The 17,168-nt window shown below is 45.4% G+C and overlaps 1 protein-coding gene across 1 annotated transcript in view; it reads right to left on the bottom strand.

The window, feature by feature from the left end:
* gli2a (GLI family zinc finger 2a) overlaps nucleotides 1–16,087 on the bottom strand; it is a 77,889-nt gene extending 61,802 nt beyond the window's left edge. Inside the window, 1 exon segment of the mRNA XM_056579638.1 lies at nucleotides 15,578–16,087. The gene's annotated coding sequence lies outside the window, so the exon portion shown is untranslated.
* Nucleotides 16,088–17,168: the final 1,081 nt, after the last annotated feature.

Below are 17,168 nucleotides of genomic sequence, written 5' to 3'. Positions count from 1 at the left end.
TTAGTTTCAAGTGTTTTTATTGTTTTATAAATAGTTTCTACATTGAGATTACCCATGGATTATGCATGGAAGGATTGGAAAACTGGGGGAAAGACTGTGGCACAAAACTTTAATGCTTTCGAAGACTCAAAGTTAGGCATTCCAGTTTGTTCCATGCACCTGTTGGCAGTAAAGTGGGTTGGGGTGGGTGCAAGGGGGGTCACGGAATTAATTCTTTCTGAAAACAAACCCAACAATGTAGTTTACTTTCTTTGGAGAGTCTAAAATCCTATAAAAGCAAAGTGTTTATCACTTGACTCGGGCCCAAAAGACACAAACAACACCCTGGTTTTATGAAGATTCCTTACATTTATTTGCAGTGCAGTCAGCCAGTAAAACAGCCCTTATGATTCATAGTGTTCTGGCATTGTTGGCACTGAGAATCGGTGTGGAAACGCACCGGCATACTATCTGTGAATCGTCTTGGAACTCACTGAAAGTCTAAGGCGTTTGGTTTGGTTTCATGTGGATTTCCAACATGTCAAACTCTACTGTGAAGTGTGCGGACCAGTGTCCATGTCCATGGCCCTTGAAAGGTGCCAGTCTCCTGTCCCTGAGCCAGTGTAAGCCGATTAGAGGTGGGCGTCGAACAGGTTTAGGCTGCATCTGCTTCTCAGTTTTTCGGCTGCCAAAAAGGCTTTCAAGCAAGCCAGCTCGGCAGCACCTTGTCTCGGAGAACACCCATTGTTAAGGCATAAACTGAGTGATAGAATTCAAATCAAAAACTTTTTTCTCAAAAAAGTACTTTCTGCATTGGATGGCCGTCCGCATGGTCCCTATATAAAGGGTTCCTATATTAGTGCTTTAATGCAAACAAGAGCTCAAGGCGAATGCCCTCGCTTAGCTTTCCATGCAGTGAAACCCTTTAACGGGGAGCATGAATTCGCCAGTCAAAATCGCAATTTGACAAACATCTGGCTCTGCATTTACTGCCACGTTTTGCTCCCCCTTCATGCCGTGCCAATCGTTTACTCCCAAATTACCTCAGGGTCTCTCAGGACAATCGTTTGGCTGAAGAAAGTGGTTGGACACGAACACCTGTAAAAGTCCTTTAGCACATCGCCATGAAAAACAAATCAGATCACTGCCATGAAAAACGTGCTACATGATCTGGTGTTGTTAGCTTGAGCTTTGCTCTCTCGCTCTCCCTCAGCGGGTTCACCAACCACAGAGCGCTTTAATATTCTCCTACATCTGCGCTGGTCGTGTGTTCCTCAAGATATTAAATGAACATGATAGGTCTCAGATCATTTGTTAGATTTGGCCACAGTTTCACCCTGAGTCAATCCTCCCCCGTAACAGCTAGACCAACCCCCCCTCCCCTTCCATTCTTTGAAGCTGTTACATTAACACTCCACAACCCCCCCCCCCCCCCCCCCATCCTCCCAACTCCCTATTGGTGTGCCGGCGTTGCCCTCGGTGACAGAGAGGCCCCCGTCTTCGACAGGCCAGTACAGGTGTCAGGAGCCGGACAGACAGATGGCAGGGGCCAAAGGAGAAGGAATAAGAAGGGTGGACTTCTTTTCTCCTCTTCTGGTTGGCTGGGCAGGCCCCCGTGCGGTACGGACGAACGCGATCAGGCATCTCCAGGCATCCTCCCCTCTGCGCTGGGCCCCCACCGTACCATGTGACTGCAGGCGGGGGACTTCAGAGTGCAAGACAGGATTAACCCACCGTAGGAAACCAACACTCACACACACATACACACACACAGAGGGACACACAAACGCATCCACGCATCGCACAATGCGGATACCTCACAGAAGTGTATGCCTATTACCCATTTTGCACAATGAAAAGAGGGGTGCTATTGAACTGTGCGTCCATCTGTCCCTGAGAAGGAATCACCATTTCGCAGCTCTGCGTGTTGCAGGTTTAATCCAACTCTTTCTCAACCCTGTCATTAGCTCCTCGGTAGGTGTGATGGGGTACCGGATAGGCTGAATAGACCTGGGACAATATCATCATCAGTATCATCACTCGTTTACACCTGCTGTAGGGTTGTGGATGTCCCACTTTTTTTTTTTATTATTAGGCTGAACAAGGTTTACTTACATGTTTTACGAGGTTTATTTACAGGTTCATTTTCAATGTTGGAAAGGTTACGTACACCTTGACAAAGGCTTGCTATCTCCTCTTTTAACCGTGTCTGAGGCATTAGGAGGCGTGTTTATTCTCCTGACACCTCACAAAGGAAAGGAATGACGGTGTGCTATCAACACCGCAGCTGTTCCACTTATTAAAGAGTACATCGAAGGCCCGGGCGCCTGACGTAGCGCCGGTGATCTCATTCATAAACAGGCGGCGCCATTCGCACAGGATGTCATGCTTTTAGTATGCCGTATAAATCATTAATTCAGACTTTACTTAATCCAAGCCATATATGAACCGAAGCCGAAGCTTGTCATAAAAAGGAAGACTTTGAAAAATATGTTTTTGGACACAAAATAACTAACTAATCGCCCGTAACTTGAAAGGGGGAGAGCGTCCCGGTCGAGGAGGAGTGAGTTTGGTCTGGCAGAGGATCTGGAAACTCAGGACTGCGAATGTAAACACAGTGGGATGGGGGGGATCACTAACTCTTCTTCTACTCCTCTGGACTTTTCCTCCACCAGCCTGCCCCGTGATGGATCTCCAAGACGTGGCACTTTGAGAAAGCCCAGAGATATGGAAACGACACACTCACCCTTTCCTCCTTCCCTTTATTTTCCGATGGATTACTGATCTGTTTGTATCCCCCCCATCTCAACCTTCTTCTTCTCCCTTCTGGCGTTTACTCCCCCATCGCCTAAACTATCTCTACTGTTCCTTGCCCTATCTCTCTCTCCTTTTTATCCTCCCTCCTTTCTCTCTTTCCCGCTTGCTCTCTTTATCCCCCTCTCTCTCTGTCTCTCTCTTTCTGTTTATATCTATTTCTTTACCTCCCTCCTCTCCCCCCCCCCCTCTCTCTCTCTCTCTCTCTCTCTCTTTCCCTCTTTCTCTCTCTATCTCTCTTTTTCTCTCTCTCCCGGCCACATACTCTTTGTTATGGGACCTTGTGTCTGTGTGTGTGTGTGTGTGTGTGTATTGCTCAGCGCCTCATTCAGTTTCAAGGGCTCCTCTCCCCTACTACCGCTGGACAGCTCCGCTTTCACCAACACAGAGTGGAATGCAAACACACATCAAAAGAAGCCTTTTCATCCCCCGCCTCCTTCTGTCTGCCTGTCTGTCCCTTTTCCTTCCTATTTGTGTCACTTGGGATACTTATGCTGGTATGATCTCTTTCCCGGCAACACACTTTCACGTAAACACTCAAACATGCACACACACACAAATATATTTCTGCAGGCAGCCTAACAAGCAGGGACTTGCACATAGATATGTGCACAGGAACATACAAACACACACACACGCACACACACACTATTCAACTAGCATTGCCGACTATAGATGCTCAGATTGTATTATCACTTGAAGCAGTTTGCTTATTTTATTAATTGTATTTAATCTCTTGATTCTTGCTATTTCTGGGCTGTATCTTCACGGTTGCTTGCACTTATTGAAAGTAGCATTGGATAAAGGTTTAAATATACATAAAATATATGTAACTGGCCAAATAAACCCACATAGGGAAGGTTGTTTGGGACACAGGGTAGATGCCCCTATGCTCAGGTTTCAGACACCTCTGCTTTGCCAAGCTATCCATGCAGCAACCCACACCAAGATTCCTGCTTCAACACTCCTCCAGGTCTAGGCGTTAAGCGTGATATGAGTACTCCTGGTGATTGGGGAGCATGTTTTGGGCTGCAGTGAATATCTGATGATTGAGCAACCGGTTTTATGTGTATTAGTTATTATGTGTATGCTGTTTCAATTCACCATGAATGGATCTGGGGGTGGGGAAATGGAGGTTTGCTCTGAAGTGGTCTGCTGGATTTCTCTCTCTCTCTCTCCCTCTCTGTCTGCCTCTTTCTCTCTCTTTTGCTCTCTCTCTCTCTCTCGGTCCCTGTCTCTCTCTCTGTATCTCTTTATGTTCTGATGGAGCCCCAGCCCCTTGGAATCCGACCTAAAGCCATGATCCAGGGAGCTGTTCGCTGGGCCCAGACGTCCCACAGCTGGCATTCCCCTCACACAGCCCCCCGAACACCCTGGACTGTCTTTCACCAAAATTGTATGACATTTTGATGAGGAACCTTTTATTCAATGCTTCCAAACTCTGCACGCGAGCACCTAAGACTCCCACCAGATGCATCACTTCCAAAATAGGAATATCATTCATACAACTAGACTCTGTATACTATTCATATATAACTCTGTGGCACTTTAATACCTCCTGTTTAAAACCTGCCAAATGTTCTGAAGCATATCACTTTAGTTCTGTAAAACAGTTTCAGTTCAATTGATTTGAGTTCCTTTGAGGACTTTGCATCAGATGATTGGGTTTGTGTGTAGTCAAAGGTACTGATAATTATGTTACAGGTGAGGCCAAAGAATTTCCCCATTAGAGAGTTACAGCTGCATTTTTTTTGTGGGTCTTTAAGGAGATTAACCCTATTTAACCTCATGACCCCCCTACCCTAACCGTCTGTTTAATTGACTATTGTTTTACCTGACAAATTCCAAACAAAGAGACCACAGAGATTTTAAATAAAGATTTGTCTTCTCTGCCTCATTACCTCCATCTGTGCCCGACCCCTTGCTGCCCGTCCCCTTCTTCTACAAATTATGTTATTTAAAACTATTTAATCTGGGTAAACTGAGAATACAATGGCATGATGCTAGCAGGCGGGCAGAACTGACCTGGTATCATACCGTTATCTGATACCCCCTCCTTAAGTTCAACAAGGCTGCCCTTACATTGAGTCCTGTTTTGACTGCAATGTACTGCCTTTTACTCTCACAGAGCTGACAAACCTATTTCATTGTGAAACCTACATTACACCCTCCTAAATAAATGACATGAATGGGTTTAATTTGACCTTATTCATTGAGGGCATACAACTTTTATTTTTAGCAAAATTGTTGACATCGGATAGAATTACAGAATATCTTAAACGCTGATATGTGGCTGCGTAGAAGAGCCACTCGAGGGAGCGGTATCTTCAGTAGACGAAGTGGTTTGCGGTGATGACACAATGGAGTGGACCTTTTTAGAGCAGAGGGGTTAAGACTGAGGCGCTGGGCGCATTCCTGGCCACTTAATCACTTGTTACTTCAGAGACATCTCCCCGCTGAGGGGTGGGGAGGGCAAAGGTCACGGAGCGGGCTGTGACATCTCACACAGCCGCCGCGCATTAGCCGTTGGGCTGAATCACTGGTTGAAACAACATCTTGGTGAACCTCTCACATGCTTATAGAGCGAGCTCGCTTAAGCGGGAGAGAAGGTATTGCATTAATACGCATCGCCATTACCAAGCGGAGGAGAGTTTCTGCGCAACATGATTTGGTTTGGCGGTTTACAAAACGTGCTATGGGTTGGCGTTAACCCAGAGGTTGAATTGGATTTAACGCCGGATTAGCGGCTGCGGCTCTGGGCGTTTGTGTTATTAACTCCAGAGACGTCTAATTCCAGAGTTTATCAGGAGGCAAAGTAACAGGGTTTTGGCGGGAAAATGTGACTTTAAGTGAGCAGCAAGCGGTTGAAATTCCGACCCATAAAGGAGTCCTGTGGATGAGTTGAGATGTTCCCCCCCCCCCCCCCCTCCCCCCTCCCCCAGCCTGACCTCTTAGGCTAGTCAAGGCAATATCCTGTGGGTGATCTCTTTGTCTCCTCCAGCCAATAGGAAACAGATGTGGAGAGGCTCACTGCCTACACACGGACCCATGCAGCGAGACATTCCTGCACCTCTCTCTCTCTCTCTCTCTCTCTCTCTCTCTCTCTCTCTCTCTCTCTCTCTCTCTCTGAAACGCTCTCCCTAATATAATCTATTCTTAAACAGATATTATGGTATTGACATTGTTTGGTTAGCTAAAACAAAGTGAAATTCCTAAGAAAGTCTAAGAAAATCCTATACTTTCCTACGATTTAATGACACGCAAAAATAAATCAAATCAAGATAAATTATTTGATTTGAATCACATCTACTATACGCAGTGTCTGAAAGTTTTCATGTTCAATTTGAGTGTGTATGTGTGTTTATGTGTGTTGGTTTGTATGCATTTGTCTATGCATAAGAGCCCTCAGGATCTCATGTGTGTGTCTGCGTGTGTGTTTATTTACATGGGCTCAGTATCTCGTTGGCATGGAGTAAGAGCGTACAGGGGTACTTGTAAGCCTGGTGGGGGGGGGGGGGGGGGGGGGGGGTTGGCTGGTGGTGTATCTGTCACCAGCAGGGCGACACAGATGTCCCCTGCTGACCGGACCACTGCTGGGTGCAGTTGGCTTCCCCTGACCTTCCGCATTGATCCTAAACGTGTCGTTAGCACTCTCTCAAGACCGCCTCGGCTGTCGCTACTCTTCCCAGCCTCTTAAGCCGTTCTCACATCTGAACTGCGGACATCGTCCATGGACTGATGTCTGGAGCTTGTCCGGAGTTGCCCTTTCACACATTTAGCCCACAGCAGGAGATTGTCTGTGTCAGACGCTTTCTAAAATGCAAAATATACTCCACTTGGTTATGGGGGAGGCATTACATGAGGCAAAAAGTACGCTGCGGATATCCAAGCACATCCAAGAGGCCGGGCGAGACTACCGACTCATCTGTAATGATGACTGTTTGTGTGATCAGCAATACTACATGCATTTGGACGTATCTGAAATATTGGATCCACCCAGAATCACGCTCGTCGCATGATATAAACAACCTCAACCCTCGCTGTAAAATATTCTTCTTTGCATTGTGTTATGCAAAGAATTCTCTGCATTCTTAGCATAACACATATCCATTGCCTGTGTGTGTGTGTGTGTGTGTGTGTGTGTGTGTGTGTGTGTGTGTGTGTGTGTGTGTGTGTGTGTGTGTGTGTGTGTGTGTGTGTGTGTGTGTCTGTGTGTGTGTGTGTGTGTGTGTCTGTGTGTGTGTGTGTGTGTGTGTGTGTGAGAGAGAGTGAACACCAACGCACAAGTTACCGGATGCGTGACTGCAGTCACTGACGTGGCAAAAAGGGATTGGCAGCTGTGTGTAATCTAACGGTGTGTCGCTAATCATAATCAAAGCTAGCGCTCTGCGGTGTTCAGATTTCAAAGCGGGATAAAGCGAGGAGGTTGTTAACCACAACGTTCAGTCGTTCTAACAATCTGCATGGCCAGCGCTGTTTTAATTCCCCACCTACGCACATCCCCCCCACACTTCACTCCCCACCTGCTGTGACTGCCCAGTCGGGCCCCCTGGGGTGGCTGAGCCCTCGGTGACGAGAAAGGAGGGGGTTCGGAGGGGATGTCTGTGCAAGGGGTCAGAGGGCAACTGCAGCTGTCGAAGCGCATGCCACAAGGTGAGGTGAGACAGGTGACTGCAGACACTAGCATCCAACAGATGCCAGGGTGCGACAGGCCTTGCTCTCACACTAGCAGGATTTAATAGAGTGGAAATGAGGAAATAACAGGACCTCTAATGCAGCATGCTAAAGTCTATATCAATATATCCACACGGATAATATGGCTGTTTTATCAATTGCCCGATATTTATTTTTGATATACTGTATATGGAATGATATGGATTTAATGTTGTTTTCTCACTTTTTTCACTTTTTCCCCTCATGTCTACACCTCATTCCATTGTTAGGTTGTTGCATTGATGTTGATGTTGCATTGATAGCAAGGCATATGATCAAAAGTACTCGCATTTTGGGTTTGTTTCATATGCTTTGATTTTATGCCACATACTTTTAAAAACGAATAAAACCAATTTATTAGAAATGTTACAATACAGCAGATGTTTGCTCAATAAATATGTATGTATCAAAAATATCTAGTCAAAACTGAAGAAAACAAGAGAGAGGCATGAAAAATAAAGATAGGACAGGAAGACTAATCCCATGACGACCCTCAGACTAAACAATCTCTCCATCCCTACTGAGAAGATGTACGGATCCTTTCATGCCTTTTATCTTGTAAATCCTGCAAACTCAAACTCGTTTTATGGCTGGCCATGCTGAGCTGTGCTGCGACCACCTGTTGTCAACAACCCCCGGGGATCCATCAAACCAACCCCACACTGACACGGTCCAGACAATGGACAGTTTACCTACCACAGCACATTAACATGCATGTAGAAACACAGAGGACAGTCAAACGAAACTGCAGACAAACAACACAGGCCTTTGTACGGTTTCTTATGATCCTCTCTCTGTCTTTTTGTCTCTGTCTCTGTCTCTGTCGGTCTCTTCCTCTCTACTCATGGATTACAAAACATGAGCATTGGCCCGAATTAAAGGCGGCAAAAAGGAGAGGCGGGGGGAGGTACCATGAGAGATGGAAAAAAAGAGAGAGATATAGAGAACAAGAGAAGTCCATAACAGCCACAGATGACTGGAGGCGGAGGAAGAGGGGAGAGACAAACTTTGTTGCTAAAGACAACCACATGTCTCTCTCTCTTTTCTCTCTGTCTCTCCCTCCATCTCTCCGACTCCAATCTGAGGGGAGACTGTGGCCTGACAGTGGTGTATTCTGGAGCTTATATCTCCCTTCACTTGGAACCATGTGATGATGAGCCCAGTCACCCCTGTCCATCAGGTGCCCCCCCCCCCCCCCCCCCCCCCACACACACACACACACACACACATACACACACGACTAACCCCCCTCCCCAGGGCCCTACCGGCGCCTTTTCAGCATTGGAATAGCCCAAAGAGGTAAATCACAACTTACAACCCCACTCCCACCCAAACCTCACAGCTAGAGACACACACACCCAACCTCACTGTAAGAAGCCTAAACACACTGGATAACATGCACATACCGCCCACCCGCTGTCCCGCTCTCGGCTCGGGGTTTGAGTGTGATATGACTGGGCTGCATGCAGCCTCTGCACTGTGGATCTCCACGGCACCAGAGTTAGGGCCTGTGGCTGAGCCGCAGGAGACAATGCTCCATTGTGTCTCCATGAGGGAAGACAAGTAGGGGGGAGAGAGACAGGGAGAAAGAGAGAGAGGGGAAAGAAACCATATGTATCCCTGTGTAGTTTGTCTGTAGTGACTAAAAGACACCACCGCTGTCCTGTTTGCTTCTCCAGAGCTTTGATTAGGGCTGTGCGATTAATCCGATTTTGATCGTAATTTTGTTTTTAGCGTCACTAACGGTCATCAAACTAATATAATACTTTTTTATTTTTATTTTTTCATTAAATGTTTTATAGGAAGTGCAGCTTGAACATATTTGTACATTATTTTAGATTTGAACATTTTATTTTTTGAGCATTTTATGTATTTTTTTAAGGCAAAATGTCCAAGTTCTCAGTTACGAAGTGTTTTTTGGGAGGGACATGCTGATTAAATACAGCATGTATTCAAACACTAAAAAAATATATATATTGACCAAAATAATCGTGATTGATATTTTTTCCATAATCTAGCAGCCCTAGCTTTGATGCATTAAAGTGATACGTCGTCCCTACTCTTGGCAGGGTGTTGGGGGAAGCCACAATACAGTGGCAGTGATCAGAATTCTCTGCTGGCACTGGGTAGGGGAGGATGAGGGACGGGGGATGCGGGAAGGAGGGGCGAGGTATCAGTAATTACAGAGCAAGAGAGCGCATTAACAAGCTCTGCATTGTCTATGCCTTGCTTCCTTTTTTACTTTCTCACAGGCTTTACTCTTTCCTTTTCCCTTTCCTGTCTCTTCAAAACACTCCCTCTTCTTCCATCCCTCTCTTTCCCTCTTTATCTGTATCTCTCTCTCTCTGTTCCTCCCTCAATCTCCCCCTTCTCCCTTTCCCTCTCTCTCTCATTCTTTCTTTCTATCTCTCTGTCTCCTTCATTTCCTATCTTGGCCTAGAGAGAGATCAGTCAAATAGATCCAATCTAGATTGAAGCCAAGTGGCGATGTTGTCTTTTCCTTCTCCTGTCTACGACGTCATTTTAGCTACTATATCAAGTATGATTCAACAGAATGTTCTTGCTCTATCTCTTCACGATAACACGCATTCTAGTTATACTTGCAAAAAAAAAAGAGGCTGTTTAATGTCAAATATGACTCAATAACCTGACACACTTTACAAACTAAAACTCCAACCCCAATGCTTTTAATTTACATCCAAGCCAATTAAAAACACTCCCCCTCAACCTCCTCTTGACTGACTCTGTGACCTTTGGTGACCTCAGGCGACCCGGATCAGACTTCCCAGGAGAACCAAGAGACTCTTGGGCGGCCATTGTTCCATTTTCAGACAATGATGAGGTTACAGCCTTTTTTTTCTGATTTTCTTCTCGACAGAGTCTTCCCCGCCACGAGATCTTTACGAGAGTTCAGCCAGCGTGTGAGCGGGGAGGTGCGGTGGTATCTTTTTACGTCTTCACTCCTGCACGCAACAACACATGGTCCATCACACAGCCTGAACCGTGTACAACATTGAAACTGTTTTAGGTTTCATCCTCAATGCCCCTGAGAGGGAAAGTTTGCCGGAGATTACAAGGCCAGCTTTGTCCGCACATTTCTCCCATTTTTTTTGTTTCTTTGTTTTCCATATTTGTGTTTTTTCTTGCTGAGGCGATAAGCAGTGGTCTTGAAGATCCACGGATCCACAGTGATCCACAGTTCTACCGGGGGGAGGTGGTGGGATGGGGGGGGGTTCTAGGCCTGGCGGTCTGACTCTGAGGAGGGCAGGAAAAGTAGTTTGCCGCAGCAGAAGAAGATGGAGCAAAAGTACTTTCTTTGTAATGGTACGGCCCTGCTGTTGATGGCGGCTGGAGTGGGGGGGCTGTCATTGATGAGGTCAATCTCTCTGTCATGAACTTGTCACTCATTTTATCATCAAGCTCTTTAAACGCCTTGTTAATCTGGCACTAAAGCCTGCAACAGCCTCTTTAGAGTGCAGATATGTGTGAGATTGTGTGTATATGTTTGCAGGTGTGCCAGAACGTGAATGTGTATTGTACATGGATGCATGGTACTGTGTGTTGTGAGAGCATACTTAAGTGTGTGTGTATTAGTTCCTGGATAGGTTCATAGTGGCCTTGACATTTTTAGGGGTGTGCGTGTACACACAAGTGTGTTACTTTGTGTGTGCATGTGTGTGGGTGGATCTGTTCAGCGTGCATACAAGTGTAACTGTTAGTATCCGCTTAGTGTCTAGGTTTGAATAGCACATGTGTGTGAGCGTTGTATTCTGATAGAGTGTGTGTGGGTTTGTTATAGCGCATGTGTGTGAGAGTTTGTGGATGTGTATAGCGTGTGTCCATGCCTCTGTGTGTTTGTTTAGCGTGTGTGTGTTGCTAAAGCCGGCACACTGTTTTGTTTTAGTGAGTGAAGAGCTCTCTTGCTTGACCCCGGCTTCCGAGTCTGTGTGGAGTAGCCACTCGCCACTACGACCGCGTGAAGAGGGCACCCGGGGCGAGAGGAAAAGAGAGAGAGAGAGCGAGGGTGGTGGGGGAAGCCCTTGACAAACCAGGAAGTGATGTCATCGTCTTTCACCCCGCACACTTGAGGAGGGAATGAGTGGGATACCTCGAGGGAGGTTTAAGACAAAAGCATATAAAAGACAAGCCAAAGGCTGTCTCACTGTGGCGTCCCCCCAGTTACAGCACAGAGGGTGGGGGTGGAGACGGGGCTGTAATACAGACGGCAGTGAAGCACCCTAGAAGAAGAATATAAGATCTCTCTCTCTCTCTCTCTCTTTCTCTTCCCCTCCATCTGAAGTGCGGGCCAGTGGCCATGAGAGGCGTCTGGGGCAGCTTACTCTTGTTGACACATGGCTGCTTTTAACAGCTCCCTAAATGGCTGTTCGAGCCGCATCCCCCCCCCCCCCCCCCCCAACGACAGTTAGTGAGTGACTGTGGGTGAGTGAGTGAGTTGAGAGACCCGTGTCCCCCTTCAGTCCTCGGAGGGCTGGTTAGTAGTGAGCCTGGGGGTGGTTGGTGGGTAGGGGCTCTGGCTGTAGTGGGGAGAGTGGTGGGCTCACCCGTGTTATCCTTGGGTATACCTTTGGTAAACCACATGTCGGTAACCATGCAAATATGAAGAGGGGAGAGAGAGATGCTGGTAGGCTGGTCAAAATAGCAGGTCTACATCACAGCGTGTGTCGGGTCTGCTGTTTTCAACCAGACCCAGAGGAGGAAACTTCCCACTGTTGCGTCTTACTCTAGATTTATGTCTTGGGGTCATGTTCAGTTTGTTGACACAGAGGGACTCTTTCCTGTAATCGAGGAAGAAGCAAAACACCGACGTCCAGTTTCATGTTCTGTCACTACGGTTAGATACCAGGCGCAGTGTTCTTAAAATCTCATATATGTATTCTGCTTGATTTTACTACTTAGATACCCCAAACACATTGAATTAAATTCCGCAACCCAACTGATTCAATCACTCATCACGATACACCGGTGATGTCGCCTGATGCTGGTACCTCTTGGTTGGCAGTGGGCGGCGTAGCTCCGGGACCTAGGGCCACGGCCTGCCAGGCGCCAAGCAAGCACCAGCTGCACTTCTTCCACAACCACTAAATTCCAACAAAAACATTTTTCAGCCAAACAACCGAGGCATTGACCGACCCCCCCCCCCACACCCCCACAGCGCCCCAGCGAGCTTGGAAGATGGATTCGCTCGCGGCCCCTGAGTTCGTGGTAGACCCTTCTGAGGGCTCGACATATAGCTTCATCGGTACAGTTAGGTAGAGTTTGAGACCATTGAAAACCACCAGGATTCTGTGTGTGTGTGTGTGTGTGTGTGTGTCTGTGCGTGTAAGAGGGAGAAAGTGGGAGGGACCACAGGGCCTTTTCTTAACTTTAAGGTTCCCTCTGGAGCAATGGAGGATGGGGGAATGTGTGTGTGTGTGTGTGTGTGTGTGTGTTTGTGTGTGTGAGGGAGGGGGGGGCTGAACTCCTCCCCAGAGTCACTTAGATTTTACCCCCTGCCTCCGCCCCCTTTCTCTGCCTGCACGCTAGACTTCATCGGTATTTGTTTTCAAAAAAAGCTGCTGCCCCATTTTCTCCTCCCCCCTTCTCCTCCTACTGAGTCTGCACCCCCCCCCCCCCCCGACCTCCCCACCTTGGCCCCCCAGCCCTACACTGACCCCCCCCCCCACACACGCACATGCACACTCCCAAGCAAGTCACTACTTCATGAACTGTCCTCTTTGAGAAGAACACCCCCCTCCCCTCCAAAGAAAATAATCAAATAGTAGCAGATGACAAAATCTGAGAAATAAAGAACAACTACCAAAACAGAAATACATAAGGAACATCAATAAAGTGTGTGTGACAGGGGTGTGTGTGTGTGTGTGTGGGGGGGGGGGGTTGTAAAGGAGCTCTGCATGTGAAAACGTGGTGGTGGTGGTGGTGGGAGGGAGGGGTATTAGAACACTGGGTGGATGGAGATGAAAGTGACATGGGCCACTATGGGTGTATGAGCAGCGTGTAGAGCAGAGCCTCCAAGCCATGGTGCCGCTGAATGAGCTGAATAGGCCCGTCCATTCTTTAGGCCATTCAGGCTCTGCAGGCCCTGGCTGTAGGAACGCTTCATTCCACACAATGGGGCAAACACACTAAAACTTTGGCCGTTTTTTATCATGCAAATCACAGGGCGAAAAAAATACCAAAAACTCCACCACCAGGGCCATCCTCCTTCTCTGGCGGTGCTCTCTCTCTCTCTCTCTCTCTCTCTCTCTCTCTCTCTCTCTCTCTCTCTCTCTCTCTCTCTCTCTCTCTCTCTCTCTCTCTCTCTCTCTCTCTCTCACTTTCTCTCCCTGTCTCTCTCTTTATATATATAATTTTTTTTTTTTTTTAAATAGAACTGCACATGCTTTTTACATAGCTTATTTTTTCAAGGTTTAAAACAATATGATTGGTAAAGTTCAAGCCATAATTAAAATAAATGCATTTAGGGATTAGAATTTAGCCAATTTTTCCAAGCCAATAATGAATGTGTTTTTTCTCTGAATCAAATCTATTTAGGCTTACTTTTCTATTTAAAACTGAAATCGGCACACTAAAACCATTGAACTCGCAGATCACAATATGTTTCTCATCATCAGCATAGGGGAAAAAAAGAAAAAAAAGTCAGGAATCCATTTGATTCCTGAATGCAAATTTTACAGCAGTCGTCGCAGTTCCAAGAAAACTATACACACGCACACACACACACACACACACGCACACGCGCACACGCACACGCGCACACACACACACACACACACACACACACACACACACACACACACACACACACACACACACACACACACACACACACACACACACACACACACACACTTTCTCTAACTACCATCTTCTATCTAGGCCATAACAACGAACATAAAGTGAGCCTTAAGATATGCACATGAGCCGGAGATCATTAGTAATATTTCTAGATTGTGGTTAAAGCCAACAGTAAATATAGCCCGCTTAAGGGCCGCACAAAAGCTTGAAGTGTTTGTTGATTGTTCAGCCGGGAGAGCAAACAGCCAACTTTGAATCTTTCAACGAGAAGTACACAAGCCCAAAGGATCTGTCAATGGTGGTAATCTGGCCCCCTGAACCCCTTATCCAGCGACCACTGTCTTTATTATAGGCCCTCATCTATAGGTTACTGATTGCCCTGCTTGTTATAGTGCCTACTGTTAGGCATTTTTATCCGTGCAAAAGGTTTAATTTAGGAGCTAAAGTCATTGGTACAATTAAATGATGCCGAAGGCTAGGGTTGTTATTAACACAAATATTAGTCCTAACTTGAAAATTGTTTCCTTCCTCGAGATTTTTTTTGTAGTGAAACTACAAAGATATATATGGTGTTAACGTTATTAGGGGACTTAAACGTATTCAACTTAATACTTTCAGAAACCTTCCAAGCAACCATTTTTCACTTATCTGATTTTGAACTGAAACAAGTACTTCCAAATCAAACGTCCCACTGAAAGTTTGGGAATGTTTTTTGTTGGGTGGAGGAAATCACAACATTGCCGTGTGAATGGATTAGTGCAGAGCACTGATTCTATCTCTTCACATATGGATCATGTTGCAGAATGCACATTTTTTGAATTCCGACCTCAGATATATTCAAAGTGCAAAGAGGGATGTGAACCTTTCCTGAGCTGAGTCTGATATATAAAGTTGAATACAGTTGTTATCTATCTATCTATCTATCTATCTATCTATCTATCTATCTATCTATCTATCTATCTATCTATCCATCTATCCATCTATCCATCTATCTATCTATCTATCTATCTATCTATCTATCTATCTATCTATCTATCTATCTATCTATCTATCTATCTATCTATCTATCTATCTATCTATATGTCCTTGACACGCAACGCAGAATAAACTCATAAATAAAGCAAGAGAAGCATTTCCCTTTAAAAACACTCGGGACCACTCATATGTAAAACACTGAACACAAGTTGCATGACACTTCAGAACAAGCTTTGGCTTCAGTTGCAGGCCCTATGTTGACAGCATCACCATAGCTTACCTTCGTTTACTTTTCAATTCTTCTCCAACGACGGTCTTCCAATCACTGTGTCTGAAGAGGAGAACAAAAAAAGCTTTGCTTGCGTCGCTCACCGTGCACAGTGATCACACATGGATCAACGGGGAACGCAAAACGCAAAAATTAGCCACTTCAGACATTGCGCGAAACTCCAGAGAACTTTTTTGTTGCAAAAAGTTTCCAAAGTGGAGGCTGTTACACACGATGCGTGCACTGCACGGCACCCCGTGCGCGTTCAGTAAGCGTCTTTACGCACGTCTTTACAATCCATCTTCTCCACGGGACCCAACTTTTTCAGTACCGTTAGAGCCAAACTACTGTGATCGTTCACCCTCCCTTTCCAAGTGCTTTGGCGTCGAGGTGTTTCAGAAGTTAAACTAGGCGGCTGCGTTTCAATCGACAGCGGTTCCAGACATGCGGCGACGAGATCCTCGGGCTGATCTGTTTTCAATCCGATCCCAACTCTCCCTACTCCAACCCCCTCCTCCTCTTCCTCCCTCTCCTTTACTCCCCTTCCTCTCCTTCTCTCTCGACTCCCCTTCCTCCCTGGTGAGTCGGGCCGTATGCTGCGCCAGATGGGCCGACCTAACTCAATCCAGAAGTTGATTTTTAGAAAAAAAAAGTTAAGATAAAGTTTCAATCCGGTTGGGGTTCACGGTTTATTGGTCAACGAATGGTTGTGGGATCCAAAGCCGCCCCGGAAAAGTTTTGAGGTGAAGAGAAAGTAGTAATTACAAGCAGATTATATAGTCCACCGTTCCCTTACTATTGTGTTGTCTATAGATAATCAGTGTTTGTGTGTTTGTCGATATTGTGAATGTGTGTATATACATGTTGGGTATGGGTGAAACCACGTGTGCATGCTTGTTTAATTCGATATCTCATTTCCTCAATAGTTAAAATCTGTTGAAAATAACTGCAATTTTGCCAAACAAAACAAACCAGACACAGAGCAATTAAAGGATACATTTATAAAAAATAAACTACTATCATAGTAATAATAATAATAATAATAATAATAATAATAATAATAATAATAATAATGATGATAATAATAATAATAATATTCATAATAATAATAATAATAATAATAATAATAACATATAATTCATCAAGAAGAATGGGCAATAATTTGATTATTTGTTTTGTGCAGTTTTCATTGTCACGGTTGACATATAGATATTGTAGATGTTTATTTTAAAACCTTTATCTGGAGTAAATCGACCATTCCAGATAAATGATTTGTCTTGATATAACTATTGTGTAACTAATGACTAACTCAGCTTATTTGAAACTGTTAAATTACAGAACTGCATCCACTTATTTTTTGACCAAGACATTTTCTCTAATACATTTGGAATAGTTTTGATCGTATTGTTAGTGTTATTATGTTTTTAAGGCCTGGGCAAATCATCACGTAGGCATTATAAACACTTACCTCATAGACCCACATCCTTCCATCTATTTCCTAATTCAATATTATTTTCATAGTCGCTAAATTTAACCATAGCCCTATATGGATTAGCGGGAAGTGCTGCCTGACCATTTGCCAACTGGTGCCCTACATTCTGAT

The sequence above is a fragment of the Gadus chalcogrammus genome, chromosome 20, assembly GCF_026213295.1.
Source record: "Gadus chalcogrammus isolate NIFS_2021 chromosome 20, NIFS_Gcha_1.0, whole genome shotgun sequence".
Taxonomy (NCBI): Eukaryota; Metazoa; Chordata; class Actinopteri; order Gadiformes; family Gadidae; genus Gadus; species Gadus chalcogrammus.
The sequence above is the reverse complement of the archived record's forward strand: the minus strand, read 5'-3'. Positions and strand labels throughout refer to the sequence as shown.